Genomic DNA, 24,204 nt, shown 5'->3' on the forward strand with positions numbered 1-24,204 from the left:
GTTTAGGATACAGTTCATGTAGATGTGAGATGGCTAGGCAATACAGTTGACGGGTTAGTGGTTATATATGGGTCAACAGTTGCTATAGAGAGGTACATCATGTAGGCTTCAAGCTAATGGGTCGTGTGGAAGAGGTAGCAGAGGTGGGCAGTTTAGTGGCGTGTAGTATTGCTGTGCCCCTATCTCCACACCGGCTTTTGTCTATTGCTGCTGGTTGACTGCTTCCTGCTGACACAATCTGGAGCTGCCCTTTTCCTTTGGGGCCAAGGGCTGCCTGGGCAAAGCTCCCTTGAGTGGAGGTCTTTCCCTGGCCAATCGGGGAGGCAGAGAAAGGGAGAAAAAGCAAGCTGGGTGCTTTGCAAGCAGGGGAAGGCCAAGCTGCAATTTAACCAATCCACATGGTAGGGCCACTGTCGTTGGCTTCAGAAGGCTAGCAAAACTGGCCAATCGGGGTCAGGGAGGAAGAACACCTGGTCGCAGCAGCCTGCTTCTCCCATGAAGCAGTTGCATGGATCCAGTCCTTCCTAAACAGGACAATGCGAGTCTTCTCACCCTTAGCAGCTGCAGACCCCGCACCTATTTCATGCGGTGTACCCCAAGGATCATGTGTATCGCCCACCCTCTACAATATTTTCACAAAGCCCCTTTTCGATGATCTAGACGGTCTAGGTATCACCTAAGCACTATGCAGATGATACACAGATCCTCATCCCGTTGACGGGAGATTATGAAAAGGATTTGGCCTTTGTGAACAGAATCTACCTCATCATCCAGGCATGGATGGCTTCCCACGGACTATGCCTGAATGAGGACAAAACCAAACTCCTCATCCTAGGTACCCCCTCCAACATCAAAAAATTAGGCCCCATCTATAATTACTTCATAATTGACAATAATAACATTACTGTGGCTAAAGTAGTTAAAACACGCCGTTTCTACTTGGACTCTACGCTCACCTTTGGCAGACAAGTGAGTGCCATGGCCTCAGCCACCTCATACACCTGCAAGTTAATTTGAGCAGCCAAGCCCTTCCTCTCACCCAATAGCTGCGTCACCCTAGCAAGGGCGCTAATCCTGTGAAAGTTAGACTACTGCAACGCCCTCTACATGGGCAGTAACAAACACATTACCGCCAAAATACAGACACTTCAAAATAATGCCCTGAGATCCGCCCTAAACTTCCCCAAAAGTGCCCACATATCAGACCTTAGGAGATCTAACAACTGGCTCTCCACAAAAGACAAAATTCTCCTTAAAACAGCATCTCTCACACACAAATGTATCAACCTCGCAGCACCGCAATATCTCATAGACAGATTCACCAGACATGCAGCCTCTCGCCCCTTAAGGAAAGCCAACTCCAACCTCCTGTTAATACCCAGATTCAAGCTCACTAAATCGGGTGGGAGCAGCTTCGCTGTTAAAGCAGCTCAATACTGGAACGCTCTACCCTCTGCTCTAAGAGATCGCCCCTACCGACAATTCAGATCCAATCGGATTCAATGGTTAAAAGAACATGATACCCAACCTCCCCCTACTGACACCTGGGATTGTATGTTTATCTTGTATATCTGCTTTGCTTTATTCATATGTCTATTTTCTGAATATACATCTGCGAGGCTGACTACACATGCCTACAGCCTTGTAACCACAGCTGTACCTCCATATTTAAATATGTAACCTGTAACCTAAACTGAACAACCCTCTTTTTGCCTTTGCGCCCGATTACCCCCGGGTCTGGTGCGCTATACAAATAATAAAACAAACGAGAAGCAGAGGGAGAAAGTGCGACAGCAAAAGATGGAGACCAGTTGGAGACGGGGACAGGGAATTGCAAGCTTATACAGGGTTCGAAATTACTGCGAGCTTGGGAACCATTTAGCTCTGGCTTATATTCTAGTAGAGCCTGGTTAACGTGAAACTGTTACTAGGAGCTACTTTTGGCTCCACGGGCCAACTGGTGCCTCACAAACATGTCATTATAAATTTTCAGTGTTAAAATGTAAGCCAAGAATTGGAACACCACCATTCATTATAATGGATTGGGAATGATGTGCAGAAACTTGGTGTGCATCTCATGTGGTGGTTAGATTTGCAGTGTGCGGTCTACTCGCACCTGATTAACCACAGATGATGTGCCCAGTGAGGTGGTGGAATTCCCAGACCTAGAAACTGGTCTGGTGTAGTTTATTCTTGGTCTAGTGGCGCTTGCTTGCGGGTGATACTCCTACGAAGAAGTGAGATTGCATTCAACATTAGGGCTTGCAGATTAGATCATGAAATTCTACAGGCCTAGCACCCATTAAGCTTTCTATGGGTGTCATTGTTATTTGGAGATTTCGTAGACACACGTTTCAACCCTGGTTCAAAGAGCCTTGCTGAGGTTGGTGCTCGGAAATTTTACCTTTTCAATATTGGGTGTAGGAAAAAAATCTTGCAATAACAAAATGGAGCCCAGCACAATTTTGAGTGGTCTTGTGTTTGTAGTGCTTCCTGCCATGTTACTATATAGCTAAAGTAAGGAGGTGCATGCAGCAGTGCTGGGTGTGGGTTGAGTAGGAGGGTTGTTGGTGAGAATTCTCATAAATGGCTGATTTCCCTTAACCTAATGAGTCCCTCAGCAGCTTTGCTGGATTTCTAGGATTTATGTTTTCACCTGGTAAGAGTTTGAGCCTTTTTTCCCCACTCTTGCATGTGTTTTGCCATGTGTTTTACCATTTTGTGTTCTTGGGCTCTGGAGCCTCACCTACTCCATGAGCACCACTTTGTGTTACACAGCACCTTCAGTGTAGTGACACAGGGTTGTCTTTGAGACTTCCCACTGGCTCAATTTTTCTGGGGCTGACTACTGTCCCCCAGAAACATGTAAAGTTGCCATTAATCTTATATAGTCGCTTTAAACCACAGACCCAGTATGCCCCATCTTACATTCAGTATTGGAAAGGGTTAACTTATCATTTTTGTCTGTGCCTCTTGGAGCCTTGTTTCGCTCCTTTAACATTAAGACTTGGCTGGTGGCAGTGGTAACTACCTTAACTTTTCTACCGCGATTATCTTATATAAACGTATGTTTTAGGCTATTATATTAGCCTCGGACATAAACCCGTTTGACCAAATGCATTTTATTTTGGTTCTGGCTGGGTTTATTCACCATTTCTTTTTCTCGTGTTTTTCTCTGCGCACCAAACCGGGGATGATTAATTTGTTTGCTGTTTCGCAGGCTTCTGCACAGAAGCCCTCCTTAAGGCGCCTGAACGTCTAGGTAGGCAGGATGTGAGGGAGGGGTTTTCGGACCCCTGCTGTGGGTTCCCTTGGTAACCCAAGTCGCACTCCTGTTTCGCTAACGGGGCTGCCCTTGCCAGGACAGCCACCCTGCTATGATTGTCAACCAGGCTGTATGAATAGGGGAAAACTGCATAAAAAAAGCAGGTCTCTGGGACTGGAAAGGCAGTCGCCACTGGAACGAAAGAACCAACGAGGAACTGGAAGAGTACCCCTACCACGAATGAACCGCCTGGTGCAGCCCTGCTGTAGTTCCGAATCTCTGAATCCAACAACGGAGAAGATCCTCCAGGAAACTTCTTCCCTGGAGCTGGTGGGACCAACAAGTTTGCCCAAACTACAAGCCAGGACCCCTCTGATCGAATTCTCTGTACAGAGCTACAGTGGGCCGCATAGCCAGGAAGGTCGGACCCTGCTTGGGTTTTAAGGAGCGCACCTTTTATTCATTGTTTTGCTCTGCTGCTGGCTTCTGGGTGGCGCAGGACCCTCCAATCTTCCTACTTCATGTCAGTCCAACAGTCGCTTCGGGAACCGTGAGCCTGCTGGAACATCTGCCTCAGCTACAGCTCCCTCTCCGTTTTAAGGTACTGTGCAAATCCGGTTGCTCGTTTCGTTCAGCTGCGGTAAGTGTTAAATCTTTTGCCAATCAGAGGGCTTGTCCTTCTCTTTGAACTAACTTTTCTACCAACCAACCTCGTCCAGAATCTGTGCCACTAACTTTACCGCAAACTACCCTAAACTGTGTGATCTTGAGCAAAAGACTTTTGACCCATTGACTTTGGCCCTAAGCCTTTTCTAGCTGATCTCCTCACTGTAGTTTCTCTAGTTCAACTGCCCTCAGTACGTACTTGTTGGTTTGCCTATTTTCTAATAATTTTCTTTCCCTCCCTTTTAAATTGCTGGAGTGCCATTTTGCTCTCACTTCATTTTGTGAGCTTAACTTGTCTGTAATTTAAGGGACGTGGTGTGGTGTTTTTATGATTTTATTTCTTGCTTAAAAAAATTAAATGTTATACAACTGAGTAAATATATATTCTTTTACTTAGAAACCTTGACTCAGTGTTTGCCTGAATCATAGTAATTGCTGTCCTTTGTGTAACTATTTGATACTGCTCACTTACTCTTGATAAGTCTGGCTGCTCTGCTAATGCTACCACTTTAACTGAGTAGTACAGGCTTGTACCAAAGGTGAAATTGTACTGTCACTTGTAGTCTTGTGTGTGTTGTTCCCAAAGGGTACTGCATATAATTCTGCCTAACAAGGGTTGGACACATTCCAGAGTGGTAACAATTACATGCACATGTATAATAACCACCTGTTTAAAAGTGTATCCTGATTTCAGAATTGGGGTGCTTTTAAATGAGCAGTCCACTAAGTGAACCCCATGCAACTGTGGGGAGGTGGTGCTCTTTGCATGTGTCTTTCCTGACTTAATTTTTCTGACTGCAAAGATATGAACTGATCTTTCACTTGCAATCGATTTGTCGAACGGGGATAGCGTTTTAAATTTTGATCTTTTACAGCGGGAGGCCCAGTCATGGTGAAATACACCTGTATGGTTGCTGGGAGTCTGTATGAGTGTTGGAGCAATACTGATTATGTTCTCGAAGGCTGCTGGCCAGTTCAGTTTGTACAACAGCTCAGCCCCCTGGATGAGCAGGTTACCCCTGAATAAAAATGTCATTTTTGGTATTCTGCTCCGAAATCAATATTGAAAAGTCGCAGTATGAGCGTGTGAAGGGACGTCAATGATGGGCCAGAAAGGAGTAATGTGCCACATGTACTGGGCAAAGGAGCAGTAGGCTGAGAGGGTGTGCTGGAAAGAGGCGCAGAGTGAGCAGGTGGGGGAATAGGGCAATTGGGTAATGTCTGCATGAAGGACTAGGCAGCTGGAGTTGGGGAGTGCAAGTTGTGGCTTGGCAATGTTATGCTGCGAGTGCATGACTGGCAGAACTTGTGGTATTAGGCAGAATCCGGTGCTGTTCCTTTAGGAAGAACTACAGAAGATTAGGACTACAGGTGAAGGCAACAAATCCCCTTTGGTACAGTCTGTACCACAAAGATTTAGGAGGTAGATGTGGCTGAGCAGTCCGACTTATCTGAAGAGCGAGATGAGCAGTATTCGGGGTTTACACAATAGGCCTACAGCACTATGTGACAAGGAAACACCGACCAAAGCTTTGTATTAAAAAGTAGATATATATATTATACACTTCGTAAAACACATTTATCAGTCATCAAGCATGTTAAATTAAGTCAAAGGAAAAATATGCACTCCCAAGTTAAATTGTAGACCAAGTGAACCAGAGTGAAAACTGAGCAAAACGGAACAGTGACAACTACACACAAGGGATCCTCTAACAATTCCTCACAAGGGAGGGAAAGCACAAGTTATATAGAAATAGGTTCTTACACACCCTAGCAACACTTCCCATAAGTTTGAACAGGTTTAGGCAAGGCAGTACTTTAGCATAAGAAATAATTAAATGAAAACCGAGCAAAATGGCACTTCACAAGTTTTAAAAAGGGGGAGAAAAAGGTGGTTATAAGAAGGTGCACCAACACAGTTCTAGTTGAGAAGCAATCTAAAGAAGGCAGTTCTAACACATTTAGCCAGAGTCAGTTGTACAGGGCAAGGGCCCAGGAGCAAAATGTTCTTGTACCTGCAGTCAAGTCTTTGGTTAACGATTTGAAAAGGCGGGTGCAGATAAGACGATGTAAAGAGGGCGGCCGACCCAACAGGTAGGTATAGGATTTAAAACACCTTTAGCACTACCACGCAGACAGGGCGGCCTGGCGGAACAATGTACCTTTAAAATGAAGTGGCTCCTCCGGTGGCAGTTGTTCCTGCTAGTTCCTGCAATTCGGGGGATCCAGCAGAGGAAGAGAGGCTCTCGTCATGGGGAAAGGTTCGAGTTACTGCACTACCCAGGGATGAAACCAGCCGCGGTGCTGCCCGACGAATAAAAGGTACGCTCCTTTAAATCGCGGTCCGGGTGGACAGGTGCCTGGCTATCTGGCCTCCTGTACAGGGTACAGGAGATTCGACCAAGGCAGGTCCAGGAAGGCGATTGGCAAACTGATTGGCCCCACCAGCACAAGGGAAGAAGGCTCTTGCAGATGAAGATCTTCTCTTGTCGTGTGGAGTAAAGTGGTGAGACGCTGCAGCAGGGCTTCACCGGTGGTGCAGTCGTTGCATATGTCTTTGGCTTCTCTCCTCTTCCTCCCCCCTACCACCCCCCTCCACCCACCCCAGACTCAGTGGCACCGAAAATCAGGGCTTCTTGGCAGACGCCTGCCAAAAGGATGAACAAAAGATCCCCGACCTGGGTTAGGAGTTTAGAGAGACACAAAAGAATTTATATAAAAGTTCTGGGAAATAAAACCTACCAAAGTAAAGTTAATATAAAAATAAACCGGCGGTATGTTAGAGGCTGTCAGAAAATGTGGTAGCCTCGAACAATGGGAAAATCCCAAAGGGAAATATTCACAGTCGAATATTTACTATAGTAACCACTGCCACCAGCCAGAAACTTTAGAGAGGGACTGTACGGTACCCTCTTAAAAATGAACATGGGGGGCGACTATTAACCCTTTCCAGTACCTCCATAGTAAGATGGGTTGTACTGGTTTAGTTCATAAAAATTGACTAGTAAAGTCAATTTGGACTTTACATGCCCTGGGAGACGAGTCAGTCTAAGGGTATGGCGTCTGAGGGTTGCTACGACACCCCGGTGTCGCTGCACTGAGGGTGCTGTGTAACACATATGAATAAAGATGGTTCCTATGGGATTGAGAAAATCCTATAGACATTAAACACAAAAATAGCCTAGAACACATAGCAAAAATGCCTAAGAGTGGGGAAAGAGTTGTCACTCTTAGCAGGTAGAAAGAAACAAACCCTTCAAATCCAGCAAAGCTGCTGGGGACTCTATAGGTAAGGGAAATTAACCATAGAATGAGAATTCTCCCTAACACTGTTCAGTTGTGATGGGGAAATTGGTGAATAAGGTGGGCGTGTGAGTGCCTGAGAGTGGCTACCACATGGGTAATATTGTCACTGTTGCTACTTATGAGCAATAATTACTGATCTAGAAATGCACATTAATAAGCCGAAAACACATTTCTGTCAAGCCAGGGACTTCTGGGACGCTTCCTTTTAGTTCCAAACGGTGCAGGTAATGACTGCCTGCAATCTGGACACCCTCCAGTCTAATGTGCCTGAAATGCTGCATTATCCTGAAGGGTCTGTAGAATGGCCCCATGGCTAGACCTGGAAGATACTTGCTGAGTAACCAGGTGAGGATGTCTATTGAAGACTGCTTGGAACCAAAGCAGCAGATCGCTACTGTTTCCCCCCCCCCCCCCCCTCCTTACAAGCCTCGAGGATCACTTAGCAGTGATATAATTGATGGAAGTGATGTAATCGGTGTGCTGAGGTGTTGCACGATGGAAGGCTCAGGTTTTGTAGAATTCAATCTCTATTTGCTCCAGCATTGGGACTGACATGGATCTCTGCAAACCCAGCTAAGCTGTGGGAAAAGCCAGAGAAGACTAAGGCACAGGAGAAGATGACCGACCTGCCCCAGAAGCCCCAGGTGAAGTTATCGATTGAGTTGTTGGCGGCCGCCCTCTTGAAGGCCAAGAGGGCTGACCAGGCAAGGTAGCCCTAGCAGTGGCTAGTGTCCCTTCACCAGAGACGGGAGGCTCAGTCAAGCCAGTGGAGAGGACATCTGAGAAGAGATTGCCATCCCTGAACCCGACCCGACTCCTGGGATGCAAAGAAAGGGGGGGAGAGGAGGCCTCAACTGCACTCTAGGGCACATATTTCTTCCTAGGATGAGGAGGACCAGGCATCTGCCCACACGATCCAGGAGGATGTGGGGGACAACGGCAAAATCCCTGATGGGGAAGCTGAGGTGGTGATGGCAGACCTGCCAACAACAGAGCTGGGCGCAGTAGGCATTTCACCTGCATCCTCAGAGGGGTATCGCTGGACATCCTTTTGACCCTGCACACGCTGGTGTTGGAGATTCAGAAACTGATGTCGACATAGCCGGCCCCGGTGGCTCCAGGCCAACCTCCATTGAAGTGGCACCCTACGCCACCGCATCAACCCCACTCATGTGCCTATATCAACGACGCGAGGCCAAGAGGTAGAGCCATCTTGGTGGTTCCTCTCCTGGACGATGTTTGGGAGGAAAGCCTGGCTTTGAGTAATCCAGCCACAGCCCTGTCAAGGGGGATTGCCTGTAGAAGAAATACTGGGTCCCCGATTCCGCACCCAAGTGCCAATGCTCGCAGCCTTCCCTAGGCTGGGTTGTCTCGGCAGCCGCGAGGAAGAAGTTGTCTAAACCCTCTTAATCTTCTGTCCCTCCCGGATAGCGAGGGGAAGAAGTTGGATGCCATGGGAAGGAAAGTAATCTACTCTGCAGCGTTGAGTCAAGACAGCCAACGCCCTTGCTATCTTGACCAGATGTAACAGGGAGCAGCTGCACTGCTGGAGTTCCTACCGGACGAGTGGGTTGAAGCACTTTCTGTCCTCCAGGACGGGGAGGTGGCATTGGACCATGCCATTGCGGTGGACATCATGGACACATGTTTCTGACCGATAGGGAACATGGCCTGCCTCCGTCGTCATGGCTGGCTGAAAGCTACCAACTTTCGTCAGGAGGTCCACATGAGGTTTCTGGACATGCCCTTCGAGGACATCATTTTTGGGAAGGCCGTCCACTAGTCCTTGCATGCCATTATGTCTGACACTGAGACGGACCTTGCCTTGGGAACTCTTCAACACCACCCATCCTTTCGTGCTTCCGTTGGAAAATCTGGCAGACCATTAAAGGGTTTCAGCAGAGGGTCCTCTTCATACCGTCAACCTGCCCTATCCAGAGGCATGAGGCCTACAGAGGCTGTTCCAAGGATTTTGGTGGAGGTGGCAGTCTTGGTAGCTCCCAAGTTGGCATGCAGGCCCCGAAGCAAGATTGAACTGGTGAGGATGTTGGGGCCCCCACCCATCCTCCCTGGTGGGAGGCTGACTTCGTCGAGTGGGAGAAGATCCCCATCGACCGATTGGGGAGGGGGCGCTAGATGCTCTTGCCCATGGACACACCTTAGAGTTCCAACAGAAGTGTCTGTGACCTCCGGTAGCCCAGCAGGAGCAGCCCATCCCATAACTCTTGTAGAAGTACGGCCCATAAGAAAAGGGACAATGGAGCTGGTTCCAAAGTGAGACTGGGGCTCCGGACTCTACTCGCGTTATTTCTTGGTAAAGAAGACCAGGGGCTGGATGCCCATTCTAGACCTGTGGAGTCTCAGCAAATACCTCAAGTCCCAAAAATTCAGGATGGTCACAATGAAGCGTGATCGGCCAACTGGAGGGAGACTTCTTGGCATCACTGGAGGGTGCATACTTCCATGTCCCCATTCACGAGAAGCATCGGAAGTTCCTGCGCTTCGTTGTACAGGGAAGGCACTACCAATTCAAGGCCCTCCCCTTTGGATTGAAATCCGCGCCCATGGAAGTGCCTGGCACCTGTGGCTCCCCATTTGCATCTACGGGGGAGAAATGTGTACTCTTACCTTGACTGGCTCATTGGGCCAAGTCAAGGTGAGTAGCCGCTCAACACATGGAGAGGACCATTTGGCTAATAACAGATCTGGGGTTCTCCGTCAACTATCCAAAGTCCTGCTTGATGTCATCGCAGAATGCACTGTCCTGAGGGCGAGACTCAAGACTGTCTCCGCCTGGCGGCCCCCTCGGAATAGAGGATAGCAGCCCTGCTGGGCAAGGTACAATGGCTGGTGGCACTGAAGACTGCCATGGTGCAGACCATCAACTCCCTGCTCAGCATGTATAGCATTTATCTGATCTGGCTTTGCAGGTTGAGGATGCAACCCCTTCAGGAATTCCTGGACGCTCTGTGGATCCAGGTGTCGAAGTTGCACAGACAAGATTTCTCTCTAAGAAGTTTTCGTCAAACAATAAGGTGGTGGGGCGTGTGCTCCAATGTTGCCGGGGGTACGGATTTCAGAGCCCCCTTGGTCACCACGGACGCTTCCCTGGAGGACTGGGGAGCCCACACTGGATGTCTCCACGCCAGAGGCCTGTAGCTGCCAGAGGAGAGGGACCTCCAAATCAATGTCCTGGAGCTACAGGCAGTGTTATGTGCCTGTGATGCTGGAAATGCATTGGAGGGACAGGGCCAGCTCTTCCTATTTTTGGTTTGGTGTACAGACCATGGGATACCCTTATGGTACCCATGGGTGGGGGTGCAACCCTGTGCGCCTAGTATGTTTTTGGGCACCTGTGTGTGGCCCACAGAGCAGGGTATGGGCTGGTGGCAGCACCATGCTGAATTTGACAGGTGCTCGGAGTATCCTCCATTTTGGGATAGCCAGGCCCTGCCTTTGGAATCAGTGGATTCCTGATAGGAAACAAGATGGCCCCTGTGGCCTCTTGCTTTCTATTGCCTGATGCCTTGTTTTCCCAAAGTCCTGGGAAGCCCTAACTCTGTCCCTTCCCCCTGACTGGCTGTTGGGTGGAAGTTCCATATATGGTGGTGTAGCGAAGTCCAGGCCAGACTGGCTGGAGCCTTCCCAGTGACTGTATGTTGTGGGTACACCCTGTGGGTGGGACCTGGGTGAATGGAGTGTGACAAATATGCACTTGTTGTGGATGTCTAGTTTCTGGTGTTTGACACAATGACTGAGACAGCCCTGCCCAAAACTGGTATGAATGTAGTGTTGAATGGCTGGGTACTTGTCCCAATACACATTCCTTGTTGTGATTGTCGGAGGGAGGAGAATGGCCGGAATGCACTGTATGCCTGATTGGCTAACTGACTGCTGAATGCCCTTCTGAGTGGTTGCCTGCCTGAGTGTGACCCAGCAGAATGAATGGGAGATCAACTAGTATATCTGGGGGCCTCTCACTGCTAGAATTCTTTCAGTAGATGAAGTAGAAACTGACCTTGAAACTGAAGCTGAATTTCGAATCCGAGCCTGAAGAAGGTTGACTGCTGTCTCCCTTCGCCGAAATCCAAAAGCTGCTGAGCCGTCGAGATTGATCCAAGAGAGGGCCTGGTTAGGCACCCTCTTCCCGTGCTCCGTGGGATCGAGCACCGCTAACCTTCGTCAAAACTCCATGGAAGTCAGACCCTTGACAGGCTGCCGACCAGATACGGGGACCGCCGAGGAGAACCAAGATGAGCACTGGACATTCCGTCCACCGTCGTCAACCAGGGTTCGCAGGTTTGCTATAACTGCTGGAGGCCCGCGAAGCCGTGTTGCCCGAAGAGGGGACCGCTTGATGCCGTGCCATCAACAACCGGAGTCGCAATGCTCCTTTCCCTAAGACTTTTGATTCATGGATTCGCTTGTCCGCCCGCCTTACCCCGCTGGAGAAGGCCAAGCCGTAGACGAACCTAGGAGCATCCGCCGGTAGGTTTTCCGCCACCCAAAAACCTTAGAGATGCCGGATGACTAGACGCCCTTGCTGGGCAACAGTTCTTCACAAACTCTTGGTGGTCCTGAACTATCGACATTGAGGTGCCCCGCACGCCTCTTCCTTGCAGGACGTCTTTGACTAGCACCGCTAGGACCAAAGCTGCTGCTTCGACGTTGCCAAACTTCCGTCGAGGATTCTCAACGCCGAGTTCACTTTTTTCGAGGCCCATCGATCCGTGGCTCCTGCTTTAAAGGGAGTCGCTCAAGAAGGATCCCTCGACGCCTCCTCGAGGAACTCTGCTATTCCAAGTACATTGGGGTGGTAGAAACATTTTAGAAGGGAATAAGACTCATTGAAAAATATATGGACTGGGCTTGTTATAGCTTTTATTTTACACGTTGCCCAGGTGGGGGGGGGGGTGGGGGGATCTCGACACAGAACTGTGTATAGGTAATGGGGCCAATATTCTGCCAATTGTTCTAACCAACTGCTTTCCTCCTATATCTATTGTTGGTTACCTTAAGTGATGTGACATTTGACCAGAGTACAGTTGATGCACTGTGTGTGTTTAGTGATCGCTGCCTTGCAATGCTCCAAATGAGTGGCCCAGTGAATAATGACGTGGGCTTTAATGGCTGTCAATGTCTTTTTCCACCCTAAAGATGACCTGTTCTGCAACGGGCTGATTTCGTGGAGTAGATGGCGACAGCTAGAGTACTTGCCTGGCCTTTCCCCTAGTTATGTGGAGCAATTACAGGCATGCAGTTAACTTTGTGGGTGTGCACCGCCTGAATCCGAATTGCACTGGGCTTGGTGTGTGCAGTGTGTAACCGATGATTAAATCGATTCTGCCATATGATTCCAGCTGATTCTACTCCTTACCGTTCCATATCTTTCTGAGGTTACTTGGTTTGATTTGTTTAGCAAGCCACCGTTTTTGTTCCCTTAACGACTGCCATTTCCTTCTCTTGCAGCTTTCAGCGTGAATCCCCCTTGAAAGGTATATTTATTTGTACGTGTCATTAATGGACCTGGGCGGTTCGCTTGATAAGTTGCACCGATCACAAACTCCATCTTTACAGTGAAGGGGAAATGTATCATGTTGGCGGGATATGTTCGTGTGACGCTTGTCTGCCTCATCGGGCGCTATGCACCTGTGCTACAGCGGAGTCACCGGTGCCCCGATTGTGGCCTCAGGACCACGGGTGAATAGATTTATTTGTATCCCAGATGAGTGTCCGACACCAATTTACCATTAATTTTTACAGATTGACATTGTTGCTCAAGCGGCACAGACGCAGGTTTGGGGCAGAAGGGCAGCGCTTTATACCGTTTGATAAAGAAATGTCGAATTCAGAATTGTGAATATAGTTTTCATACTATTGTGGGGTCCGCATTTTGGAATATGTGCGTTACCCAGCAACTCTGAAGCCCATGATGTCTATTTAAAGAGTAGTGGACAGAATGGATTTCTGAAATAAAACACACTGAGGCTTCAGTTTGCGGGTACAAGTGGCTGCTTGCGACATTCAACATTATGTTAACATTGCTTTGCTTTTTTCCTTTAGATGTGGCGCCAAGATAACACGCAGGTGGCATCAGTGCCCTATAAGAACTCTGCCATGATGGTGCAGCCGTCACTTCTAGGTAAAGTGTCCTAATGTTTGGTGGGCAAGTGCTTACTAATAGCCGTATGCCACAAAGGCCCTTACAGTAGATGCCCCTTGCACGTGTTGAGGAATCTAGGCCCTCCAGTCATTTGGCAGCCCCTGCCTCCCTCTTGTCTCTAGTAATGGCTTACATCACCTACCTAACCCTGGTGTGCCCAGACTGTATCCACGCCAGCTCCTGTCCAGGGCTTGCCTTCATACGTGCCCCATCTAGCACAGGGCACACGCTCTCCTGTGACCTCGTTTGATCCCTTCCCTGTCTGCGCCCCCCCCCCCCTCCTTGCATCACTGATCTGCTGTCTCATCCACCTGACCTTCGTGACCCTGTGCCGAAACCTCTACTGGTGCACACTGCAGCGTTCAGGTAACTTTCCAGATGCTGTTTGGAGCATTGTCTGGGATTTGGTTGTTTGTCCTGTATTCCATGTTTGCATTTGTGGGGACGCAGCATTGCGTATACACTGAGGCCTGGAGTTTTGTGCGTGCAGTAATGATGACTTTTTATTTGCTACTCTTGACCGAGTGTATGATGAGAACGTTAACCACGTTTTACAATTCTGAATGCACGCAAGTCTGAGTAAATGTGTGTCAATGGGGGGAGGGGGGCGCGGAGGAGGGGGGGTTTGGAGCTATTTTCGTGGTTCCTGGAGACAGGGTGCATTTTGTGGGCCATTATGATGACCTTATTTTACAAATGGGAATCTCTCCGACAAAGGATTAGGGATGAACTTGTACCTGACATGGCACGGGGTGACTTGTGATGCGAATTGCTTGTAAAACAGCGCTTCTGATTTTGTTTGTCCCCATTCTCCCCTCATGCAGGGATGCTGTGCTGTGGCGAGTGACTATAATTCAGCTTAAAACTGAATTTGCTGCCATACCTTCGAAATCGACGGCACAGCCCCAGTGACCAGCAGAAGGAACATCTGCCCATCTGGATGCATGTACCGGTGTTTGGCGGGAAGCAGTAAGTCATTATGTTTTGGAGGATGGGGTGTGGATCTCAACGGTATTGGCAAGTGTTACTGCCGATTGGTCCGGCAGCCTATGGATACTGTGCTACTCATTGCAGCAACGGGGGCAAAAAGTGGTGACTGGGTGGGGGGGGGGGTATAGTTGACGCTCGCTACTGCAGTCCTTTGCATGCTGCACCTGCCGCAGAGCCTAGAGTTGCTTTTGGACACTGCGTTGTGTGCAATGGGGTCTCTTGAACATTGATACGATGATGAGCCCATAGTTCAGCTGATGAACAGTGGTGAAAAAGAGCTTTTGTCTTTCGCTCCTATCTGATGTATTGATCCAGCATGACATGGCAGTTTGTATGGAGTGTTATGTAAAATTAACCCGCAATTCCAATTCCTTTCCAGCCTCGTGATACTTAATTGGCCTACTGGGTACGTACGCTTGGTCTTTTCGATATTAGAGGGTTGGTTGGGTGCGTTCTTTCTCCTGTATTGCCCGAAGGGTTGAATAGAAGTAGTTAATCTTAAGTCTGCCACAACATATTGACTTGCATGAAACTACTACACGTGTCTTGCTTGTGTAGGGTCTGTGGTATCTGACGTGGCCATCTTGGTCTGGTTGTCAATTTGTGATGTGATGTAATGCAGGGCATGTTCGTGCTGTGTAGTAATACCCGTTACAATCCTGTGATCTTGTATGATGAGGCTTAATGACGGAATATGAACTTTACCTGCCCGTGTCAGCATGTGTGACCCAGGATTAAATCGATTCTTCCATATGAATCCAGCTGATTCTGCCACTTACCATTCCAGATCTTTGTGAGTTTACCTGGTTTCATCTTCACTTTTTTTTTGAGTGACTGTTGCATGAGATTTGCTAAACAGTCTTTCTATTCTCTTCCCTTAAAGCCTTTATCGTTCCTGGCAGCTTTAACCAAGGAAGTATTTGTCTGTGCCTTTTGGTCCGTTGCTGTGGTCTTTGCCAATGATGAAAAATATGTTGGTAGGGACATCCTATTTTAATGTGAGGATTACCAACGTCTCTGAGCAGGCCGCATGCAAAAGCAAGATTGTGGAGTTACATAGGTCCACATAGTGTTGGAAATGTACCTTTTTACATTAATCTTTCTTGCAGTATTTTATGCTGCTGCTTGACTTCATCACTTCCACAATTCTAGTGTACACCTGAATAGCCACGGGAGAACGTGTTTCTTACATTGTCACAACTGGAAAATATTGGGAAGCAGTGGGTGAACTGGCCTCTCCCCCAACCCCCCCCCCCCCACTCCGAATAGTACTGCATTACATTGCGATTCATTTAATGGGACCATGCAAAGTGCTTTATTGGGACACGAGCTGGAGGGCGAGCAGGAATTGTGCATCAGTCTCTGCATTATTTGCGCCTATGCCATGTTACTGGCAAGTGCTTTTTTGTAGTCTTTTATACTGTGGTATTGTGTTCTGATTTTTGTAATAGCAGGCAAATATTGCTTGTTGGCCAATAACTCCAAAGCCCAAGATATCGGGGTCGGAAAGGATTTCTGAAATTTGACTTGATTAACCAGTGAAAAGATTGGCCTAACAGGATAACCCTTGTAAAAATTGTCTAAACTTCAATTGAAACAAGTAGCAAAAAAGAAATTTAACTGAGCCTTTACTGTATTTGGGGTGCAAGCGTATGCTTTCAACGTGTATCCCATAACATTTCATTTTACTTGCCTCTTTAGGTGCCCCTACAGCATATGCAGCACTTAATTCATGGTAAATCAGTTTGTCCAAGTTGGGAATGATTTTTGTGACTGGTGTTGCCTTATTGCTCAATTGTATAATGCTAGCCCTCGTCTGTTTCAGAACACTTGGCCATCCAGTCAATGGGCAACCCTTTTAGCATTTCGTTTGACTTAACCTTTGTGCTTCCCTTTTAATGGCATCCTGGTTGGTTCTCATTCGTTTTTTTTCTGTTCATTCATACAGTGGCTGTTTTCGAACTGCCACTGAATTATTTCCGCCCACCACCACCACCACCACCACCGATAGGCGGAAGCCGGAGCACGGAAGCTCCTCGCAGAAGGGCAGCGCAAAAGGACCTGTCCTATGCTGTACATGCCGTCGGCCGGGACCCATGCCCGAGACCTCCACTGAACCTAACCTGTGAGTACTGTGTCCCTTAGAATTCAATTGACTGGTCACGCCCATAATGGCCTGACACCTACTATCCAGGCGCCCCCACAGCCTTCGAGTATACAAGTAACTGTACACTGTCTGTTATAGCGGCACCTTTGTTTACATATGTTTTGCCACAGCCGTTGAATGTCCTATTACTAGGCTAAGCTTGCTGCACTACACTTTGCTAATTATAATACCTGCCACACTGTATCATGCCATTTAAAGCCAACTATGTACAGCAAAATCTATCTGCCTGACCACCTAACCAATTGTTTGCATACTGCCTGATGTACACTTGGCTTCCCCATTTAAGCACTGCTCAGAACCTCCCACTGTCTGTCTGTTATACATGCCTATACTGCTATGTTAGACCTAATACTCCTAGGATGATCCAACCTCATCCATCCTCCCTCTCCTTATCACAGTAACTAATACTGCAGTCCACCCCCACCCCCCCGGTCTGGCACCCAAGTCGCTGCTTAGTCATTAGCAACCTTGGACTATGTGCCTAGGGTGCCCCAGTCTGCTATTCAAATTCTATTCAGCCGGATAGTTGCATCCAGCCCACCAGTACTTTGTTACTCAAATTGCATTAAGCTTGATAGTTGCATATGGCCTGTTAGCACTTTGCTACTTACAAACTGTATTAGCATGATGTCTATCACTCAATAATATTTCTACTGCAGCTACATACCACTAGGAATATCATTGGTAGTTAAAGTTACCGACCAGAGCCACTGACCAGTGATTACCCACAACACACCTTCACATGGTGCCTTAGAATCAGCCGACCAGCAGCACATCTGGTTCACCTTGGCCAGCCTACTGTTCATACACCAGAAAGTACATTCTCGCTCCAGGCAAATTCCTAACAGGTACCCTCTCTATGATAGCCTGGTTACCACTTCTCATAGCCTCCTCCTGCGCTGTAGCATTACAGACCTACAGCCTGCCAAATAAAATTAGCACCTTGTCCTTATGCGCCTTGACCTCTTCTAACTACCGCACCTGCCTAACCGTGCAAACACTCAAAAACAGAATATGGCACATAAAATGAACCTTCATCTTGAATACCCTATTATACAAACACCATGCAAAACCACGGATAGAAACTTAAAGCGCCCGTGTATCCAAACTGCATGAGCTACCAAAAATTGAACAATTAAACCTCTTAAAAAAGCTTCCATCCCAGAAAGTAATTAGAGAGCCAAATACAAGTCTTACCAACCACAAAAAACCTATTCCTAGCCGTACTAAACCGACGCCTAAAGACAGTCCTAGCACCACCCACCCCACGCCAGGAAGTCACCTACCCAATCTTAAAGGAGCTCTCATAAACGTCAGGTCTCTTGTTTCCCACGCAACTGAGAAGATATTTTTCTAACAGATAATCTGGACTCCTTAGCCATCTCAGAATCCTGGCTACACAAGGCAGCTGGCCCAGCCTTATTGTTGGCAGTCCTCGACAACTACAAGATCATGCAAGCAGATAAACACACCTCTCGAGGTGGTGGAATAGCAATTATAGCCAAGTCCACTTTAGACATGAGAATTGTCTCATCCCCACTATGAAATCATGTGAATGCCTCACGGTGAAATTGGCCACTGCCAACTCACAAACATTAAACATCTTTCTCATCTACAGACCACCAGGTCCCATCAGATCCTTTGTGGAAGATATCGCCACAACCCTGTCCAACCTAAAAGATATCTCCCAATCATCAGTACTACGTGATTATAATTTAGGTTATAATGACACCAAGGATACCCATGCAACTGCTGCTGCCATGACTCAAAGAGCTGGGCTTCTCCCAGAAAGTTAGCTCACCCACGCACCACAAAGGTCGAATTCTCGACTGGATAGTAGATTATAATTGCGAAGTAAAGATTACTGACATTATACCTTAGATCTGGACCGACCACCATCTTCTACTATTCACACTGACAACCTAATTACGGCTCAGACCCTACTCGCCCCACCTGTGCCCACGAGAAACAAACTTATGACAACTGAAAAACTGCTGCCCCTCATAATTCCTAAACTTTGTCTTCAGACGACATGGACCCTAATTCACTATCGAACAATATAACAAAGCTATGAACTCAGCCCTTGACCAGATTGCTCCACTCAAACTAAGGAATAGCAAACCCAAAAAACATCTCAACTCCTGGTTCACCCCTCATCTAAAAAACCTCAGGCTAATTAAAAGAAAGTGTGAAACTGCTTGGAGACTCTCCCCATCAGCTGAAAATAAACGTAACCTAACTAAGGCCTCAACCCAATACAAGAAAGACATTCTATTAGCCAAACAGGAAACTTACAACAGAATCTCTCAATCTAAATCCAGTGTCAAAGAACTGTTTAGTATTTTGAAAGAATTAGAAACGCCCATTTTACCACAAGAACATTGTACCAAAGACAAAAAATGGTGTTCCAACACGCCCTAACAAAGTCGCCAACCTACAAACCAAAATTGCACTTAAGAAAGCCTCTCTAATGCCTCAAACCCCTCAGAGTACAGCTCCACCTCAACATCCTAAACAAGAAGCACGCTTTAGTTTCTCTAAAGTATCGATTATCGAGGTGGCAAAGGTTATATTGGGACTAAAACCGTCCAATTGCAAAGGTGACCAATGCCCGGCACAACTCATTAACGAGGCTGCGAGAGAACTCTCCCCTTTCATAACCAAACTTATTAACCCCTCATTCACTACAGGCTCCATCCAAACTTAGCCCTGATTACGCAAACTTCACTATTGATGGCAATAACATAAAAGTAGCTAAGGAAGTGAAGACCCTAGGTTTTTACTTAGACGCCACCTTGAACTTCTCTAAACAAGCCAACTCCCTAGCCTCTGCTACTGCATACACATGCTAGCTCATCGGAGCTAGTAAACAATTCCTATCCACAGATAGTTGCCTTACGCTGGCCAGGGCCCTCATACACTCCAAATTGGATTACTGTAACGCACTCTACATTGGAGCGAATAAACGCACCATCCATAAAATACAGGTTCTCCAGAACAATGCTCTAAGAGCAGCTCTTAAAATCAACAGAAATGAACACATATCCTCGCTAAGAAGAGAACACAAGTGGCTATCCACTTTTGATAAAATTCAATTTGATTGCCTCCCTCACTCACAAGTGACTTAACAACAACACACCGCCATACCTCATGGATAGAATCTGCAAAAAACTCACCCAGACCTACAAGAACAGCCAACTTGAACTGTCTCCAAGTTCCACGATTTAGACTCTCGACCATAGGAGGACATAGCTTCCCAGTTAAGGCTGCGCAACTATGGAACTCCCTACCACCTGGCATTAGAGAACCTCAACCCTTCTTTAAATTCAGACTGCATCTAACCAACTGGCTAAAAACATGATAATGAATTACTCTGACTACAACCTTTCTCTTGACGCCCCCCTCTTTGTTCTTTGAATCGCCATCTGTGTCCACTTCTGTGAATTGCCTCCCTGATGTATTATGCCCTCCCAATAATATGCTATCTGATTATGTAATTGTACTTTGTACGGGGTTAATGCTATGTAACCTCCTGTACTCTGCAGTATGCCTAAGCTCTTGTATATTCGTCATGTATATCTTGTACCTATGTACCCTGTAACTAAGTTGAACATATTCTTATCTTCTGCGCCCTGATGCCCCGGGGTATGGTGCGCATTATAAATAAATAAAACAAACACTATTCTCCACTAGCTTAACCTATTGACCATCCCTCAGACCCTTGTCTCTATCAAATCACTACCCCCTACTGGTTTGACTTTTTGCCTTAGTAAGTTACCCCCCCACCCCCCTCATTCACCACCTGACACCCCCCCCCCCCTCCCGAACTTGGGTTGTATTAAGACAACCTGCTTGGTGTGCTCCTGCTGAACTGCTAGACCAAATTCAATTTCTGTTTATTGGGCCGTATTTTACTTATCTGTGATTTTGATGGATGGTATATTCTGGGCATTTGTGCTTTCTTCCAAGTGGAGATTTGGCACACAACCCTTGGATGGGGTTTAAATGTTGCCGTTGTGTAGTGTTTGGCCCTATCCCACAGGCTGGGTTGACTGCTGGGAGGATGTAGTTGGTAACTTGGCCTTCCCATGACCAGGCTGGCGCAGTAACCCTTCACTGAATCGGTGCATTGGCTCTAGGTTTTAGTATGTGAATTCCTGAAGCTTAGACCACCATAAACTGTACTCTCACGGCACATTACCATGGGATGGTTATGCCTAGGGGATGGTTCACAGCGTTTTCCAATGGGATTTTGTCATTACAAAATGAGCCTGTGAATTGGGCCCTTAGTGTGCTTTGCAACGCGCCCACACGGACAGCAAATGCATGAAATGCATTGAAGTGTACCAGACTTTTCCTGCCATGCAGAAATGTGACCCATTCCTCTGCTTAGTCCCCCCCGCCCCCCTCCCTTGCCTTGGCCACTAGGCTTTGGTATCCCACAATTAATATTCACGGCGTGTTTGAGCACACCAAGTAGCCACGTGAATGTTACAATTTGCTTTGGATTTGTTATTTCTGCCAATATCTGCATTTCTGGTCTCGGATTGGTTGGCTGACTCTAAATGCACCAACAAAGCAATCGCCACTGCTTTGACCTGCCTGTTTTCTGTACTGCTGCCCCTCCCCCCGCCCCCACCTGTTCATGCCAGACCCTGGGGCAGGAGATGCCAGACTGATGGGCAAAGCAGGGTATTGGAAGGGGTTAATGGTATTGAATGCAGCTTCGGAATGACCTGCTATATAGGGAACTTTCGACCATGGGCTTGTTGCAGTGTATTTGTGGGGGGAGGGGTGGAGATGGGTTTGCGCTATTGCGGTCATTTCATGTTGCTGGCTTTCACTTCAGAGATTGTAGGTAAGGTTCCGGAATTGCTTGTTTTTAGCAATGTGTCCGTGTTACCTAGACAAGGGGTGCACATGATGAACACACAGTTCAGCTGATTCTCTGTGAAGAGCAGACTTTCGCTCCTATCTGAAGCATCCTTTGTTTGGCATCTGAGAAAGCAATGACACTCACAAGATCACCAATCGGCAGACCTTGTTCAGCTTTTGAAAGCTGTACCTGATCCCATGTTGCCTTTACGCTCACTTTTAAGGCAGTTTTGCTTATGGCTTCTGGTATTAGTGGCCACCTTCCACATGCATTAATCATACTCTGGTTTTAAAATGGGTGGTGGAAATGGGTGTGGAGTGCTAATCTGTACTTCATGCTATTCTGTTTGGATTGTGGGGTTGTGCACTATTCTAAAGCTGCACCATCAGTCATTGGTGTGGTTGCCAGTGCTTGCAATGACTAGTTATTGTGCAGAGCTCATCGGTGCTCATCCATCTCTGGTATTAAGTGCGTTATAACAGAACAGCTTGCAACTGTATTTTTGTCCTGTTTGCACCTGACCATGTATTGCCTTTCTTTGCTCTAGATCTTGAACATTGTTGGTCGAGAGCCAGGTGTTTGCTGCTTTTTGGAAAGTACTTGTCTGAAGGGTAACACCCCTGCAAACCCCATAGACGGTGAGGATGGGAACAAGGCGCTATTGTGGAGTGATGGGATTTTGGATGGAAGCTTTTTTGCCCATTTCAAAGCAGTCTAATCCTACAATAAGGTACCTTACTTGGCACAAGCAGTTGGTCGTCAGTGCATAGTGTTGGCACCAATGGCATTAACCCTTTTTTTTTAAGGATTACCAGGTGGGAGTGACCATATTGACACAGTGCAGAGGCGTTGAATTACTTTTCTGAGCTTCGGGTGGCTATGCTGTGCTGTTTAGGCTTCATGTCAGGCATATTCTGGGTGAAGGGCCCATTTTCCTTTGCACCACTGCTAGATCTGTATGTGATGATTAGAATCAGGTCTCTGATCCACACGAGGGTCCATTTATCCAGCTGATGTTTTCGACGTATTTATGGTTGGTGGTTTAGCCCGCACTTAAAGCATACCTTTCTCTTCACAGGTCCCATCTGTTCTGACTTTGGATTCTGGTCTACCAGTAAGTACCCTTCTGTTCATATTTCATGCATGATCGCCAACCACATCCTTTCCTTAAAGCGTATTCAAGAGATAATGGCACGGCTGAAGTGGTGGCACGCTTTTGCAATTCAGCTGCACATAGCATGGTAGTAGCCAGCAACCAGTGATGAAACCGATTCTGCCATATGATTACTACTGATTATACTCCTACCGTTCCATTATCTGAGGTTGCTTGGTATCCATGCTTAGATTACTGATAACATGTCATGAATTCTTGCTTTCCAGAGTGCCCATCAGGAGTTTTTGACTCTGGGCTGACTTTCCGAGCTGCAAACATCTGGCTTGTCAGTGGCAGGTTGTTGGGAACAAGAATAGTCAATTTAACGGGATTAATGTTATGAAAGTCACTCTGCCTTAGTTCAGTCAATACAGCATTTAGTAAAATCTGCATTAACTGCAGTGCAAAAAGTGTGAACTCGTTCAGAATTGAGCCTTCGTCTTCATGCAAAAAGCAAGGACCTAACTAAAACTTGTAGCTTGAGCTTTTTGTAGAGGACCAGGTCTATAAATGTCAGCAGTGTGCTTAATCTGCCCAAGAGTAAAATCTGGGCGTCCCCAGATTCTGCTCTGAAAACTGATGGGCCAAAGCAATCGCCTATGATCCATTCTCAGGTTGGCTGCTTATTTGTCCTGGACCTAATGCTGGTAGGAGACTTATCTTGACAATCATCCAGCAAGTGTTGGACTCAGCCCTATTGATATGATTGGTTATTTATAACACTTTTAATACCCAGAGGTTTCTTAGCACGGCCCTGGGGATCAAACCTGTGCTGCTCCGTGTCGGATTGCTTCCAAGGCAAGAACGTTGCCCTTGAGCTATCCTGCAGAGACAGACTGAACTAAATTGGAGAATCACTAGAGGAATACTGCTCTAATCCCAGGCTGCCTTGGGCACCTGGGATCTGCATGGATAGTCAAAAGGGCTCCCTGATCCAGGAGCAGCACAGATGAGGGGGTCAAAGGCAAGCAGTAGAATCTTCACTTTTGCTGCTTCACTAGTGGCTTCAGACTGTGTCCGTACCAAGTAAACCAGTGCAGTACATGGGATCAAAAGTAAAAATAGAGTAAATAAAACATAGGTTAACAGTGTTGGAAAGTGTAGGGGTGAGTGCAGTTAACAGGACTGGGGATACAGAACAGAAACAGCCCCCAGGTGCTGGAGTTGCCTGGGAGGCAGTGCAACGGGCAGGGGGCGGGGGCTGGGCTTGAGATCACAGAATAGCCAGGTGACCAGTGGAGTTTCAGTCCGGAGTTAAGCAGGCAGGGGAGAGGAGAGAAAGCAGAAGGAAAGAGTTAAGGTCTTGAGGTGCTTCCGGAGATGGTTCTCCTCGGGTTTCAGGGAGGCTGTTCGAAAGGGAGGCCACAGCCTAAGAGAAATATTACACCAACTCATTGCTTGGAGAAGCGACTGACCTTGAGGGAGTTGGGAGGTGGATGAGCGAAGAGGTTGAAGGAAGATATTTAGGAAGAGAGTTGAGGGTATTGAGGCCCCAGAAGGCCTTGTGGACAATGCAGAGGGTATCTTTTCAGCCACTGTGAGCCAGTGCAGAGATTTCAGTCCTGGAGAGATGCGATCACTCGGCTTGAGGCCAAGGGCAAGTCTCCCATTCCTGTTC

At 47.3% G+C, this 24,204-nt stretch overlaps 4 non-coding genes and 2 pseudogenes across 4 annotated transcripts; all 6 read left to right on the forward strand.

Annotated features, from left to right (window-relative positions):
* Positions 1-12,560: 12,560 nt before the first annotated feature.
* LOC138565435 (small nucleolar RNA SNORD47) lies at positions 12,561-12,636 on the forward strand (annotated as a pseudogene).
* Positions 12,637-13,161: 525 nt separating this feature from the next.
* LOC138565484 (small nucleolar RNA SNORD75) lies at positions 13,162-13,227 on the forward strand. Its single transcript, XR_011301349.1, has one exon. It is a non-coding gene; the product is annotated as a small nucleolar RNA SNORD75 (small nucleolar RNA).
* Positions 13,228-14,616: 1,389 nt separating this feature from the next.
* Positions 14,617-14,700, forward strand: LOC138565450 (small nucleolar RNA snR60/Z15/Z230/Z193/J17). The gene has a single exon (XR_011301323.1). It is a non-coding gene; the product is annotated as a small nucleolar RNA snR60/Z15/Z230/Z193/J17 (small nucleolar RNA).
* Positions 14,701-15,338: 638 nt separating this feature from the next.
* LOC138565444 (small nucleolar RNA SNORD74) lies at positions 15,339-15,418 on the forward strand. The gene has a single exon (XR_011301317.1). It is a non-coding gene; the product is annotated as a small nucleolar RNA SNORD74 (small nucleolar RNA).
* Positions 15,419-21,468: 6,050 nt separating this feature from the next.
* Positions 21,469-21,544, forward strand: LOC138565455 (small nucleolar RNA snR60/Z15/Z230/Z193/J17; annotated as a pseudogene).
* Positions 21,545-22,686: 1,142 nt separating this feature from the next.
* On the forward strand, positions 22,687-22,758 carry LOC138565433 (small nucleolar RNA SNORD47). Its single transcript, XR_011301310.1, has one exon. It is a non-coding gene; the product is annotated as a small nucleolar RNA SNORD47 (small nucleolar RNA).
* Positions 22,759-24,204: the final 1,446 nt, after the last annotated feature.

Source organism: Ambystoma mexicanum, chromosome 1q (assembly GCF_040938575.1).
Source record: "Ambystoma mexicanum isolate Mex_15411 chromosome 1q, UKY_AmexF1_1, whole genome shotgun sequence".
Taxonomy (NCBI): Eukaryota; Metazoa; Chordata; class Amphibia; order Caudata; family Ambystomatidae; genus Ambystoma; species Ambystoma mexicanum.